Source organism: Eriocheir sinensis, chromosome 38 (genome assembly GCF_024679095.1).
Source record: "Eriocheir sinensis breed Jianghai 21 chromosome 38, ASM2467909v1, whole genome shotgun sequence".
NCBI classification, from domain to species: Eukaryota; Metazoa; Arthropoda; class Malacostraca; order Decapoda; family Varunidae; genus Eriocheir; species Eriocheir sinensis.
Genome location: NC_066546.1, coordinates 14,635,093 through 14,650,092, shown reverse-complemented (window position 1 = coordinate 14,650,092; position 15,000 = coordinate 14,635,093). Strand labels below are relative to the sequence as shown.

At 40.7% G+C, this 15,000-nt stretch overlaps 1 protein-coding gene and 1 long non-coding RNA gene across 3 annotated transcripts in view; both read left to right on the top strand.

Annotated features, from left to right (window-relative positions):
- LOC127008727 (dorsal-ventral patterning protein Sog-like) overlaps positions 1-15,000 on the top strand; it is a 172,187-nt gene that overhangs the window by 51,574 nt on the left and 105,613 nt on the right. The window lies entirely within an intron of this gene.
- Positions 6,703-7,439, top strand: LOC127008736 (uncharacterized). Its single transcript, XR_007761283.1, has 2 exons — positions 6,703-6,890; positions 6,947-7,439. It is a non-coding gene; the product is annotated as an uncharacterized LOC127008736 (long non-coding RNA).

Genomic DNA, 15,000 nt, shown 5'->3' with positions numbered 1-15,000 from the left:
CTTCTTCCACCTTTGTTCTCATCCTCTAACTACAATTCCTTTTCAGTCATTAGGTTCAGACACTCTTGTTCTCCTCCTTATTTTCCCTTTCAGTAGTGGCTTCAGACAGGGACGTGAAGGGATGTTGAGAGACTGAATCCACTCATCCATTCTCTCTGATCCTATTACACTCGATTCTAACCCGCCTTTTACGCTTCTTTTTCCTTTTCAATCATCACATTCTCATTCTCTTGTTCCCTTTCAGTAGTGGCTTCAGACAGGGACGTGAAGGGATGTTGAGAGACTGAATCCACTCATCCATTCTCTCTGATCCTATTACATTCGATTCTAACCCGCCTTTTACGCTTCTTTTTCCTTTTCAATCATCACATTCTCATTCTCTTGTTCCCTTTCAGTAGTGGCTTCAGACAGGGACGTGAAGGGATGTTAGGAGATTGAATCCACTCATCCATTCTCTCTGATCCTATAACACTCGATTCTAACCCGGGATGTTAAAAAATTGAATTCTCTCTGATCCTATTATGTACACTCGATTCTAACCCGCCCTTTACGCTTCTTTTTGCTGCACTTATATATTTTTTTTTGCTGAGCCGCCCTTCGCCACCACCGCCACCACCGCCAGTATTTAAATCTTCTTATTATCATCGAATCTTCATCTTTATTTTATATGGCTTGAATTTATCACCTCCATTACCTTTCTCCAATCTTTTGTTTCCTTGTTGATCTCCACCACCCGATCACCACCGGCATCATCACCACTAACATTCCTTCTCTCTATGTATTCACCACCACCACCATCACCACCATCATCACCACCACCACCACCACCACCACCATGCTTCTATATACGGCTTTAACCTCCTCCCCATCACCACCATCACCACCAATACTACTGTCGCCACTACCATCATCACCACCACCACCATCACCACCATCACCAGACATACCCTTAACATACCTTCTCTCTCTCTCTCTCTCTCTCTCTCCTTCCCCTCCTTTTCCTCATCTTCCCCTTCTTCACCTCCTTCTTTCCCCATCACCACCACCACCACCACCATCACCATCACCCTTTTACAACCCTCCCTTCATCTCTAACCTCCATCACCATTACCCTCCTCCTCCTCCTTCTCCTCCTCCTCCTCCTCCTCCTCCTCCTTACCCCCATCACCCATAACCCCGCAATCCTTTTATCCTCCTCCTCCTCCTCCTCCCTCCCTCCATCTCTTCTCTCTAAGCCAATCACTACCACCACCATCACCACCGCTACTGGAGCCACCACCACCGCCGCCGCCGCCACCCACTTGCAATGCTCCCCACAACCACTTCTTCGGGAGAGGCACCGGTGACAGGCGTGCTCTGCCTCCAATAAAAGAACTACAGAGAGAACGTCAGCCGCTGTCTCCCCCCCCCCACCCCTCCTGTCCCCCATCCTCCCCTTGCGCTGATCTTAAAAGGCTATACAACCCGATGTCTTGGCTGACGCTCTCTCGCTAGCCACTCGCCCCCTCCTCCTCCTCCTCCCCTCTCTCCGTCTCTGTCTGTCTCTGTCTCTCTCTGTCTCGATTCGTGTGTGACTGTGGCGGTGGTGGTGGAGTGTGTGATTGGAGGTGAGGAGGTGCTGCTCGTTTTGGTGGTGGTGGTGGTGGTGGTGGAGAGTAAGAAAGGAAAGAGAGGAGAAAGATATAGTGAAGATGATTGTGATGATGCTGAAACTTGTGAGGGTGAGTTGAGATGCTTGGTGGGTGACAAGTGAGAAGGGAGGATGATAGTGAGGAGCAAGAAGAGAATAAGAGAAAGAGGGAGTAAAAGGAGGGAATGAAAATACAGAACAATAAGACAGAAAGGGAGAAAAACGACTACCCGTAAAATGTTTGGCCGGTAATATTTTGAAACGAAGAAAGTGGAAATTAATAGTAAAAAGTCGTTTCCAATCAAAGACATAAGAAACAAATGAAGAAGAAAGAAGAAAGGGAAGAAAAGAAAAACGACTACCCGTAAAATGTTTGACCAGTAATATTTTGAAACGAAGAAAGTGGAAATTAATAGTAAAAGGTCGTTTCCAATCAAAGATGTAAGAAACAAATGAAGAAGAAAGAAGAAAAGGGAATGGAAATAAAAACGAAAAGACAGAAAGAGGAAAATAAAACGACTACCCGTAAAATGTTTGGCCGGTAATATTTTGAAACGAAGAAAGTGGAAATTAAAAGTAAAAAGTCGTTTCCAATCAAAGACATAAACAAATGAAGAGGAAATACTACAAAATTGACTCATACCAATACACGAAAGAGGAAATAAAAGACGAACACCAAAAGTTACCTGAAAATAATACGCTTAGATCTCCCAGGCGGTGGTCGAGTGATTTGCGTGCGGGTGTGGAGAGCCCCAGGACCTAGCGTGGACCAAGATATTTAGACCTTGGCGAGGACGTGATTCGAGTCCCACCGAAACACGCTGATTTTTCATAAACCATCAACGAGTGGCGGAAGATTACCCACATGCTACCGGGATCTTCAGTCAACCCTAACATCACCGGTCAAGAGGAGCACCGAGGAGCATCATTGGCCAAGCAAGAGTCATACATCACGGCAGTCACTATAAATAAAATCAGCCTGCGCCGCTAAAGGACTGGGGCCATCCAAGGGACCCCTCAAGAAAGTCCACCGGCGCTACTGGAAGGACCAAAAAAAAAAAAAATAAATAAATAAATAAATAAATAAATAAATAGCCTAACGGATTCGCATTAAAGGCTACTCATTCTCGTATCTAACAACAAATATAAACATCTAATTGGTTACACTAGACAATATAAAATAAGGTTAGGTTAGTTTAGTTTAGTTTAGTTTAGGTTAGGTTAGGTTAGGTTAGTTTAGTTTAGTTTAGTTTAGGTTAGGTTAGGTTAGGTTAGGTTAAGTTAGGTTAGGTTAGGTAAGGTTAGGCTAGGTTAGGTTAGGCTAGTATAAGAGCGAGGTAGAACTCATAGCAATGGTTTCAAATTACTCCATTCCCACCTAATAAAGACACAGACAAGAACTGGTGAGCGAGCAGAGTGGTGGAGGCGTGGAACAGACTTTGTGGCAGTCATGCGGTGAGTAACAATACGAAAAGAAAAAGTTAGACGCCTTTCAAGATTGTAAAGTTAAGATAGTTGACAGACAGTTAGAATTTGGATACCTGGCATTAGTTAGAGAAGTTTAGTTGATAGATAAAGTTGGATAGCTTTAGTTAGAGAAGTTTAGTTGATAGATAGAGTTGGATAGCTTTAGTTAGAGAAGTTTAGTTGATAGATAGAGTTGGATAGCTTTAGTTAGAGAAGTTTAGTTGATAGAGTTGGATAGCTTTAGTTAGAGAAGTTTAGTTGATAGAGTTGGATAGCTTTAGTTAGAGAAGTTTAGTTGATAGATAGAGTTGGATAGCTTTAGTTAGAGAAGTTTAGTTGATAGAGTTGGATAGCTTTAGTTAGAGAAGTTTAGTTGATAGAGTTGGATAGCTTTAGTTAGAGAAGTTTTGTTGATAGATAGATTTGGATAGCTTTAGTTAGAGAAGTTAGTTGATAGAGTTGGATAGCGTTAGATAGCGTTAGTTTAGATAGTTGATAGTTATGTAGTTGGCATTGGAAGGTTGGCGTTAGTTAGAGAAATTAATAGTTGATGGTTAATTAGTTAGAAATTCGATAGTTGGCGATAGTTAAGAAAAGTTAGGAATACAAAGTTGAAGAGTAGGAAGAAAGATAAAGATGAGAACGAAATAAGAAGAATACTTGGAAAAAAAAGATTATAGAAAAAAACATTGAGAAGAGAGAGGAAGTAAAAAAAAAAAGAACAGAACAGGAAAAAAAAGAATATAAATTTGAAGAGTAGGAAGAAAAAGATAAAGATGAAAACGAAATAGGAAGAATACTAGGAAGAAAAAAAGATTATTGAAGAAACATTGAGGAAAAGAGAGAGGAAGTAAAAAAAAGAACAGAACAGTAAAAAAAAATGAAGAGTAGGAAGAAAAATATAAAGATAAAAACGAGATTGGAAGAACAGAAGGAAAAGAAAATATAGCAGAAAACAATAAAAGAATAAGGAAAAGGAAATGCAGAGAAGAAGGTGTCAGCATAGAAGGAAGGAAGGATAAGGAGGAGAGGAGAATACAAAGAATATGAAGAGAAAAGGGAAGAGAAGAGAGAAATTAGCACAAGTGTAGGAGGCTTGGGTAGGTAAACAGAGGTATTTGTCCGTAGGTGTGTGTGTGTGTGTGTGTGTGTGTGTGTGCGTGCGTGGGTTTAGGTCTGGGTGTGGGTTTGTGTGGGCGTGTGTGGGTGTGTCTGTCTGTGTGCTCGTGTGGGCGTACGTACATGTGTCTGTGTGTGTGTGTGTGTGTGTGTGTGAATACATGGGCCACACAAGAGAATTTTCAAAGACATTTCCTTACAAACTGGTTTAGGCCGTGCGCGCACACACACACACACACACACACACACACACACACACACACACACACACACACACACTCGAGGCGTCGTGTAAGTATAAATAGAACCAATATTTGTCAAGGCTGAGGGTGGGGGGGAGAGAGAGAGAGAGAGAGAGAGAGAGAGAGAGAGAGGTAATAACAAAAGCAAAAAAAGAAAAAAACATACTTAGAAAAAAGGATAAATATTGAAGAGAAGGAGGAAGGGAAGGAAGAGAAAAGAAGTAGATGACAGGAAGGAAAATGTAGAGAGAGTAAGAGAAAAAGTAAAGGAGAAAAGAGAAAATTAGAAGAAAAAGGATAAATATTGAAGTGAAGGAGAAGGGGGAAGAAAAAGGGAAGTAAGAGAGAAGAGGAGGGAAAAGTAGAGAGAGTAGGAGATCAAGAAGATAAAGATAAGATAAAGAAGAATTAGGAAGAAAGAGGAGGAGGAGGAGGAGGAGAAGAGTAAAAGGAATGACGGAAAATGAGATAAAAAAAGAAGGATGGGATAAAATCAAGTAAAATAAAAGATAAAAGATATATAGTTTTTTTACGAGGGCGAAGAAAGAAATAAAACTTGGACTTTTAAGCGGAAGACAGACAGACAGACAGACAGACATGTTCCTTCCTCATCGTGTCCTAACTTCCCTTCAACTTCCTCTCCCTCCCTTCCTCCCTCCTTCCTCCCTTCCTCTTCCCTTCCTTCCCTTACTTCGTGTTCCCTCCCGTTTTTGTAGCTACTTTTTCCCACTGTGTCATGTAGAGAGAGAGAGAGAGAGAGAGAGAGAGAGAGAGAGAGAGACATTGCGTAGTTATCTTTCATTGCATAAGGTTATTTTCCTCCTCCTCTTCCTCCTCCTCCTTCTCCTCCTCCTCCTCCTCTTCCTCCTCCTCCTCCTTTTTTTCTCCTCCACACTGAAACAGATTTGAGTACGGAGAATGTGTGTGTGTGTGTGTGTGTGTGTGTGTGTGTGTGTGTGTGTCTCAAAAATTAATTCTAGTTTTCTGCATCAGATTGTCTTGTTTTATTTCTTTCCTTTCTTTGGTGTTTTCTTTCTTCTTTCTTTCTTTTTTCTTAACATTATTTCCTTTAATTAAGATTTATTGTTGTTTTTTCTTCTTAGTTATTTTTTTTTGAGCAAGTTTATTTTATTTTTGTGTTTAGTAGTTTTTGTTTGCTTGTTTTGTCTCTCCTTTCTTTTTCTTTCCTTCTTTCTTTTTCTTTCTTTCATTCTCTTTCTCTTTCTTTTTTTCTTTCCTTCTCTCTCTCTCTCTCTCTCTCTCTCTCTCTCTCTCTCTCTCTCTCTCTCTCTCTCACCTGCCTTGCCATTTACCTGTCCCCCCGTCAGACTCACCTGTCCACTGAGCTAATTAAGGAAGCTCGTTTTATCACCTGTTAATAGAGGAGGAGGAGGAGGAGGAGGAGGAGGAGGAGGAGGAAGAGACTGGTAACTTAAGTAGCAATAAATAAGACAGCAAATGAGTATAAAAAAAAAAAACTAAAACGTAATAAATAAAGAAAAAAATAATTACCGATTGGAATTTATTGAAGCAGAAAGAAGGAAGAGGAAATAAAATGCGATAAAAAATGGAAATAAACGAATGAGGGAAGAAGAGAAATCAACAGTATCAAATAAACGCAGTGAATAAACGAGAAAAAATAAACGATTCGAATATTTTTAAACAGGTAGAAGAAAGAATAAGTTAAATAACGATAAATAAAAGGAAATAAGCGAATGAATGAAGAAGAGAAATCAACAATATGAAAAATAAACGAAATGAATAAACGAGAAAACAAGATAAAAGGAAGAGGAAGCAAAATGTGACGATAAATAAAAGGGAATAGAGAAATGAGAGAGGAAGGGAAATCAAGACTATCAAATAACAGGAACCAGGAAAATAGACAAGAAGAAAAGTGGATAAATATGAGTGCGTGAAGAAAATGTGATAAAAGAGAAGAAGAAGAAGAAAAGAGGATAAATATGAGTGCGTGAAGAAAATGTGATAAAAGAGAAGAAGAAGAAGAAAAGAGGATAAATATGAGTGCGTGAAGAAAATGTGATAAAAGAGAAGAAGAAGAAAAGAGGATAAATATGAGTGCGTGAAGAAAATGTGATAAAGAGAAGAAGAAGAAGAAAGAAGGATAAATATGAGTGCGTGAAGAAAATGTGATAAAAGAGAAGAAGAGGAAGAAAAGTGGATAAATATGAGTGCGTGAAGAAAATGTGATAAAAGAGAAGAAGAAGAAGAAAAGAGGATAAATAAAGAAAGAAGAAGAAAAGAGGATAAATATGAGTGCGTGAAGAAAATGTGATAAAAGAGAAGAAGAAGAAGAAAAGAGGATAAATATGAGTGCGTGAAGAAAATGTGATAAAAGAGAAGAAGAAGAAGAAAAGAGGATAAATATGAGTGCGTGAAGAAAATGTGATAAAAGAGAAAAAGAAGAAGAAAATGTGATAAAGAGAAGAAAAAGAAGAAAATGTGATAAAGAGAAGAAGAGGAAGAAAAGTGGATAAATATGAGTGCGTGAAGAAAATGTGATAAAAGAGAATGATAAGAAAAGGACATCAAACCGACATTGTGATTTAGGGATAAACAAACAAACAAACAAACAAACAAACAACAAAAAGAAAGAAAGTAACACACGAACTAGCAGAAGACAAAACGAAAATTATAAATAAAATAAAAAAAATCGTAAGGAAGAGATTTAAAGGTTGATAAAATAAAGGAAAAGGAAAAAAAAGAGAGAGAGAGAGGGAAAATAATAAGTACACGAGGGAATAAAAGATCAAGAAATAAAATAATAAAGAAAATAAAAGAAAATAAAAAAAAGATCATGGCAAAAAGTACGATAATTAGGGGGAAAAAAAATCGTTTGCATATACGATTCAGGGCCGTCTTGTTTTCTCTCTCTCTCTCTCTCTCTCTCTCTCTCTCTCTCTCTCTCTCTCTCTCTCTCTCTCTCTCTCTCTCTCTCTCTCTCTCTCTCTCTCTCTCTCTCTCTCTCTCTCTCTCTCTCTCTCTCTCTCTCTCTGTGTGTGTGTGTGTGTGTGTGTGTGTGTGTGTGTGTGTGTGTGTGTGTGTGTGTGTGTGTATGTGCGTGACGCCTTCGCTGTAAATACACACACACACTCACATCTTAGGAATTCTTACCCTCTTTCCCTCCCTCTTTCCCTCCCCCTCCTCCTTTTCCCTCCATTTTTTCCTCCACTTCTCGTTCCTTACCCTCCCTTCCCCCCTTCCTCCCTTCGCCTCTCCCCTCCCTCCGCTACTCTTTCTCTCCTCTCTCCCCTCCTGATTTCACCTTTTTTTTTTCTCCTTCCCTTCTACTTCCCTTTTTTTTCCTCTCTCCTTCTATCTCCTTCCTCCCCTCATCTTTCCCCTCCTTCCCTCACTCTCTCCTCTCTCCTATCATGAGTTCACCTATTTTTTTTCCTTTCCTTTCTTCTATTTCCCCTCTTCTCCTTCCCTCCCTTCTTCTCCCCTTCCCTTCACCTCTCCCCTCCTCCCTTCTTCCCCTCTTTCTCCCTCGTTAGTTTTTCCCTTTCTTCTTCCTTTTTTCAATCTCTCCCTCCATCCTTATCGCTCTTTCTGTAACCATAACCTCCTTCTTTCTTTCCTTGTATTATTTTTTTCCTCTAATTTCCTTTCCCCTTTTTTCCTACCTTGCCAACCATCTTTTCCTCCTTAAATTCCCTTCCTGTCTCCATCTTTTCCTCTCCCTCCCTTTACTTCCCTTTCCTCGCTGTCCCTCCATCTTTCTTTTCCCTTCCTTCCTTCCTCTTCTCTTCACCCTCCCTCTCCCTCCCTCATTCTCTCCTTTCCTCTTTCCTTCCATCTTTTCTCTCGCTGTTCCCTTTCCTCTGCTTTCCTTTTTCTTTCTTTTAGTCTTCCTTTTCCTTTTCTTTCCTCCCTGTCTTTTCCTTTATTATCCCTTTCCCTTTCTCCTATCCTCCACTTCCTATCCATCTATCCTTTACTATCCTCTTTCTCTCTTTCTATCTCCCTCTTTACCATTTCTCCTATTCCCCCTTTCTTCCTTATCCTCCTATCCACCAGTTCTTCCCTTTTCCCCTATTTTGAATCACCTCCCTGACCCCCCTCGCTTCCCTCCCTTCCCTCCCTTACCTTCGCTCCCTCCCCCCTTATCTTCCCTTCCCCTCCCCACCTGTTTTTTCACCTGCTACCTCATAAGTAACCCGCGGCACCTTTACCTGAGTCACCGTCTTCGGGAAATTATGATAGACGAAAATATTTGCCTCGTCGTTGTGAGAGAGAAAATAGACAGATTGAAAATATATTGGACCTTGTTGATTCATTCTTATAATTTGTGTTTTTTAGAGTTAAGGAAGCAATTCAAGGGCAAAAAAAATAAAAGAAGATCGATAGTTGGAAAAAATTGGAAGATTAAAATATATTGGACCTTGTTGATGCATTCCTTTTTTTTTTTTTTTGAGTTAAGGAAGCAATTCAAGGGCAAAAAAAAAGAAACAAGAAGACATATAGATTTGTTCGTATAAAAGAATGTAGAGAAGTATTTTGCGTATGTTTTGGGTATGTTGGTTTTCATGTGGCGTATGTTGAATGAGGTCGATGAAGCGTATGGTACTTTCTGAACATTTTATCTTCTTCTTCTTCTTCTTGCTTTTTCTCTTCCTTTTCTTCTTCTTTTTCTTCGTCTTCTTCTTTTTCGTTTTCTTCTTTTTCTTTCTAAACATTCTTCCTTTCTTCTTGTTCCTTATGTTCTTGTTTTTTTCTCTTCTTTTTCTTCTTCTTCTACTTCTACTTCTTCTTCTTTTTCTTCTCCTCCTCCTTTTCTTCTTCTTTTCTTGTTCCTCATTCTAAACATCCGACTTCTGCTCCGACCAAAAGTAGGCGACTCCGGCGACTCCGACTTCGGCCCCGACTCTACATTCCTGCTTTTGAATCACCTTGATGCTTTGCTATACAGATTACACCATTGTGAATATGTATTTCTATGTATACACGCTCGTACACTTGTCCCTAATGCAGTGATCGATATCTGTACACATTTATACTTATTTATACACATTTTGGCTCATTGGTAAACATATATACACACTCCTTAACATATTACAGTCTTCTTCTGCTTCTTGTTCTTCTTCGTTGTCAGTCTCATAATTTTCTTCTAATATTGCTCATTGGTAAACATATATATACACGTCTTAACATTATTCAGGCCTTCTGCTTGTTCTTCTTCTTCTCCTTCTTCTTCTTCTTCTTCTTCGTTGTCAATCTCATAATCTACTTCTTATATTCTTTGTACTTCGTCATCATCATCATCATCATCATCATTATCGTCATTATTTTATGTCTTTGTCTTATTCTCGTTTCTTTTTCTATTTTTAAGTTTAGGGTTAAGGGAACAGACGAAGGGTTAAGTAAAAAAAATAAAAGGGAGGGAAAGGGCGCCGCTAGAGAGAAAATAAAAATAAAGTGCTTAAAAAAAGATAGCCGAATTTAGACCCCACGAGAGAGAGAGAGAGAGAGAGAGAGAGAGAGAGAGAGAGAGAGAGAGAGAGATAAGATGAGACTCGAACGTGACTGTAAAAACTATGTAAAAAAAAAAAAAGATACGGATGTTGTTATCTTTGTCTTTTTCCTTCCTCTCTCTCTCTCTCTGTTGCTAAGAGAGAGAGAGAGAGAGAGAGAGAGAGAGAGAGAGAGAGAGAGAGAGATTGAAAGAAGTTTTTATATTCTTGCAGTCGTGGAAGCAAGAGAGAGAGAGAGAGAGAGAGAGAGAGAGAGAGAGAGAGAGAGAGAGATGGAAAGAAGTTTTTATATTATTTCTGTCGTGGTATCAAGAGAGAGAGAGAGAGAGAGAGAGAGAGAGTTCCCTTATGCAGCAAGCGACTTAGCATAATCGAACACTCCTTGGCGTGGGACTGTGTAAAATTATCCCATCCATCATTTCAAAAAGTAAAAAACAAAAAATGAAAGTAAAATAAAAACAGAGGAAATAATTATAATGGTAGTAAAATACATTCTCAGAGGCAACATCACCAAGCAAAATAAGGTAAAGCTTGGGGCATATACAATAGGTACTCGTTGCCTCGGTGTTCATCTCCGACACATTGGCCCTTGTCTCTGTGGCGTGACGAGCCCATTTACCAGGTACCCAATTTATCTACCAGCCCGAAAGAGAGGAATGAACAGTTGTATACGACCTACACGCCGACTGCCCGGGCTGGGATTCGAACTCGGGGGCCCTCGGATTCGTAGGTAGGCATGCTAACCACTAGACCACGGAGGCTGTTCATAAGAGAAGGTGAAAATGAGAGTACAGGCAACGAGAGAGAAGGGGAAGTAGAACGAGAGGTAGAAATAACAAATGGTAATATATAACTTAGAATTCACAAGTAAACAAACTCGAAAATTGACCTCTCTTTTGGCTACTGTTTATTTTTATCTTTTATAGGAGTTGCGAGTAGCGGGCTTTTTTTTTGTGTACTCTTTTTATTGCCCTTGAGCCGTATTCTCTGATGTAAAAAAAAAAAAAAAAAAAAAAAAATAATAATAAAAAAAAAATCGAAATTGACCTCTCTTTTGCCTACTCTTTACTTTTATCTTTCATAGGAGTTGCGAGTAGCGGGCTTTTTTTTGTGTGTTTACTCTTTTTATTGCCCTTGAGCCGTATTCTCTGATGTAAAAAAAAAACAACCCTCGAAATTGACCTCTCCTGACCTCTCTTTTGTCGGAGCAGCGTCTGGTTTGCTCTATATTGTTACTGTTTTTTTTCTCCTTTTTTCCCTTGAGTTGCCTCCCTAGCCGTAAAAAAACAAAGAATTAACCCGGTAGCTGCGGGGATCATGTTTCTTAAAGGCCCCTCTAAGCGAATTTATGAGAAAAAATCATCACTCACGCAAACCATTTCATAATATATATCAACGCATTTGTGATCAGGTTATGCATCATCTATTTTGGGGGGTTTATATCATGGCACAAATTTGTCCCGTCGCTGGTACACGGTAAAGCCACAAATTTGGTCCGTCGCTGGTACACGGTAAAGCCACAAATTTGGTCCGTCGCTGGTACACGGTAAAGCCACAAATTTGGCCCGTCGCTGCTACACGGTAAACCCACAAATTTGGCCCGTCGCTGGTACACGGCAAAGCCACAAATTTGGTCCGTCGCTGCTACCGGGTTAAGAAAAATAAAAAGTAAAGATATTCTCCAAGCTTCATTCATGTCTGACGCACGTGTTTCCTGAGTAGCACGCAGACCACGCAAGGCAGACGGAACCTTACTGGATGGTCAGCAGGAGGCGCCGATCCTGAGCCAATGGGGAGTTAGAGAGTAGAAGCGAGGGACCGCATTGCCTGACGTCAGCATATCTCTGGCGACGTGCAAGGACGTTTGAAGCTGACGTCAGGATACGGGGGGAGGAAATGGGGGGAGGGGGGGGGAAGATATGGAGGGGGAGCGTATGGGGGGATGGGAGGAGGAATGCTACAGTAAGGAGGAGAGGAGAAAGGAGAGAAAGGAGGCAGGGGAGGGAAGGAGATAAGACAGGGAGGAGGTAATGAGGGAATGGAAGGAAGAATGAAGGAAGAGAAGAATGAATGGAGGAGAGAGAAAGGAGGGAAGGGAGGGAGGGAGATAAGACAGGGAGGAGGTAAGAATGGAGTGGGAGGAAGAATGAGGAATGCTATAGTAAAGAGGAGAGAAAAAGGGGAGAGGAAAGGAGGCAACGGAGGGAAGGAGAGAACATATGGAGAGATTAAGGAGGGAAAGGGGAGGAAGAATGAGGAATGGTGCGGTAAGGTGGAGAGAAGAAAGGAGAGAGAAAGGAGGCAAGGGAGGGAAGGAGATAAGACAGGGAGGAGGTAAGAAGGGAGGAGAGACGAAAGGAGAGAGAAAGGAGGCAAGGGAGGGAAGGAGATAAGACAGGGAGGAGGTAAGAAGGGAGAGGGAGGAAGAATGTGGAACGCTTTAGTAAGAGGGAGAGGAGAGAGAGGAGATAGGAAAAGGAGATAAGGGAGGGAAGGAGATGGGAGAGAATGAGAGAAGATAAGGAGGGGTGGGGAGGAGTGCTCTACTAAGGGAGAGAGGAGAAAGAAGATAGAAAAAAAGATGAGAGAAAGGGAAGTGGAAGAAGAAGAGGGGGAAAACTAGAGTAAGGGAGAAGAAAGGGAGGAAAGAAGAGGAAATAAGGACGTAAAAGAATGAATGGGAAATAGGAAAGGGAGAAAAGAGTTGAAGAAGAGTAAGAGAAAGAGGAGATAGAGGAACTAGAGGAGAAGAATACTAAGAACAGGTTGAGAAAGAGGAGGAGGAGGAGGAGGAAGGGAACGAAAAAGAAGGTAAAGGAAGGATAATCAGAGAGAGAGAGAGAGAGAGAGAGACTTACCGGGGCAGGTGTATATAATTGGATGATTGTCAGGCGTGTGGAAGCGAGCGAGGTGCGTGGCCAGTTAGAAAAGACGGATTACATTTGGTTGTTCGTGTGTAATAATAATAATCGGTTTATTTCGGAGATGGCATTCGTTAGGCTGAAGATGTACAGATTAAGATTACAAAGTGTGGGGTTGGTAATTTACGGTAACGGGGGGAAAGTTGTGGTATGTTTGAGGGTTGAGGAGGTGGTGGAGTGCGGTGTGGTAGAGCGATGAGGCGGGAAGGTTATCCTCTTCTGGAAGGCGAGTAGGTGTCCTTTTTTTCTTCTTTTCTCCTATTCTTTTTCTTCTCCTCCTCCTCCTCCTCCTCCTCCTCCTCCTCCTCTTCGTGAAACGCGCAGGAAACGTCTGTTTTAATAAAGGGCGGAGGAGGGCCGGGCCTTAATTCTTTTACTTGTTTATGTCCTGCACGAGAGAGAGAGAGAGAGAGAACATAAAAAAACAGAAGTGAAAGAATAAATACACAAAAGGCAAGACGAGGAGGAGGAGGAGGAGGAGGAGGAGGAGGAGGAGGAGGAGGAGGAGGAGGATTCGAATTGTTCTGGAGAAAGGAATGAGACCTGTGTGTGTGTGCGTGTGTGTGTGTGTGTGTGTGTGTGTGTGTGTGTGTGTGTCAGTCATTCCATTGAGTTGATGTAACTTTCTCATTATATTGTCACTTTGAAACCACCTGTGTGACTCTCTCTCTCTCTCTCTCTCTCTCTCTCTCTCTCATATGTCATAATATAGAGAGAGAGAGAGAGAGAGAATTTATCTTATTCTATTTGCATTATGACTCTCTCTCTCTGTCTTTCCTGTTTCTGGGGGCAAGGAAACTAGAAAGCAACGAACACACACACACACACACACACACACACACACACACACACACACACACACACACACACACAGGTACACACGCACAGGTAGAAGACAGGTGTGAGCAGTGTAGGGGCTCAAGACAGGTCTCCGGCACCACTGAAACTTAATCCATCTCCTCCTGTTGCTACGGTAATGGTGGAGATGGTGGTGGTGGTGGTGGTGGTAATAGTGGTAACAGTAGTAGTAGTAGTAGTAGTAGTAGTAGTAGTGGTAGTGGTGGTGGTGATGGTGGTGGTAATAGTGGTAACAGTTGTAGTAGTAGTAGTAGTAGTAGTAGTGGTGTTGGTGGTTGTGTTTTGTATTGGGGTAGAAAAAAGAGCTCTATGTATATTTATAGTGTAAAGTAATTAAATAAACTCGTTGGTAATTTTGGTGGTGATGATGATGATGGCGGTGGTGGTGGTGGTGATGGTGGTGGTGGTGGTGAAATTCCATTGTTGGCTTTAATGATGAGGTAATTCTCTCTCAATTTACTATATATATTTTTAAGAAGTTTGTTTTTATTACTTTTTTTTTTCTTAACTTAATATTATCATGAAGAATTAATTACTGATGTTTAATATGAGTTATTATTCCTTTTGTTTGGTGTTAATTCCTTTTTCTTCACTATTCTTCTTCTTCTTCTTTGTCTTCTTATTTTTCATTTCGTATTTTCTTCTTCATTCGCTTTTTCTCTTTCTTCCTCTTTTTCTTCTTGTTCTTGTTCCTATTTCTTTTTCTTATCATTTCGTTTTCATTTCTTTCTTTCTTCTTCTTCTTCTTCTTCTTCTTTGTCTTCTTATTTTTCATTTCGTATTTTCTTCTTCATTTGCTTTTTCTCTTTCTTCCTCTTTTTCTTCTTGTTCTTGTTCCTATTCTTTTTCTTATCATTTCGTTTACATTTCTTTATTTATTCTTCTTCTTCTTCTTTGTCTTCTTATTTTTCATTTCGTATTTTCTTCTTCATTTGCTTTTTCTCTTTCTTCCTCTTTTTCTTCTTGTTCTTGTTCCTATTCTTTTTCTTATCATTTCGTTTCTTTCTTTCTTCTTCTTCTTCTTCTTCTTCTTCTTCTTCTTCTTCTTCTTGTTTTCTCTCTTGCTCTCCATATCGCCTTCCGTTTAACCTTCACTTTGCCTCATTTTTTCCCTCCCTCTCTCCCTCCTCCATTCCTCTCTCCCTCCCTCCCACCTTTCCTCCCTTCCTCCCTCCATACCTACATTCCTCCACTCCCGGCTGGTCAGTCACGCCGAGGAATGACTCATAGGAAGGGAGATGAGTCACCGGCAGAGAGAGAGAGAGAGAGAG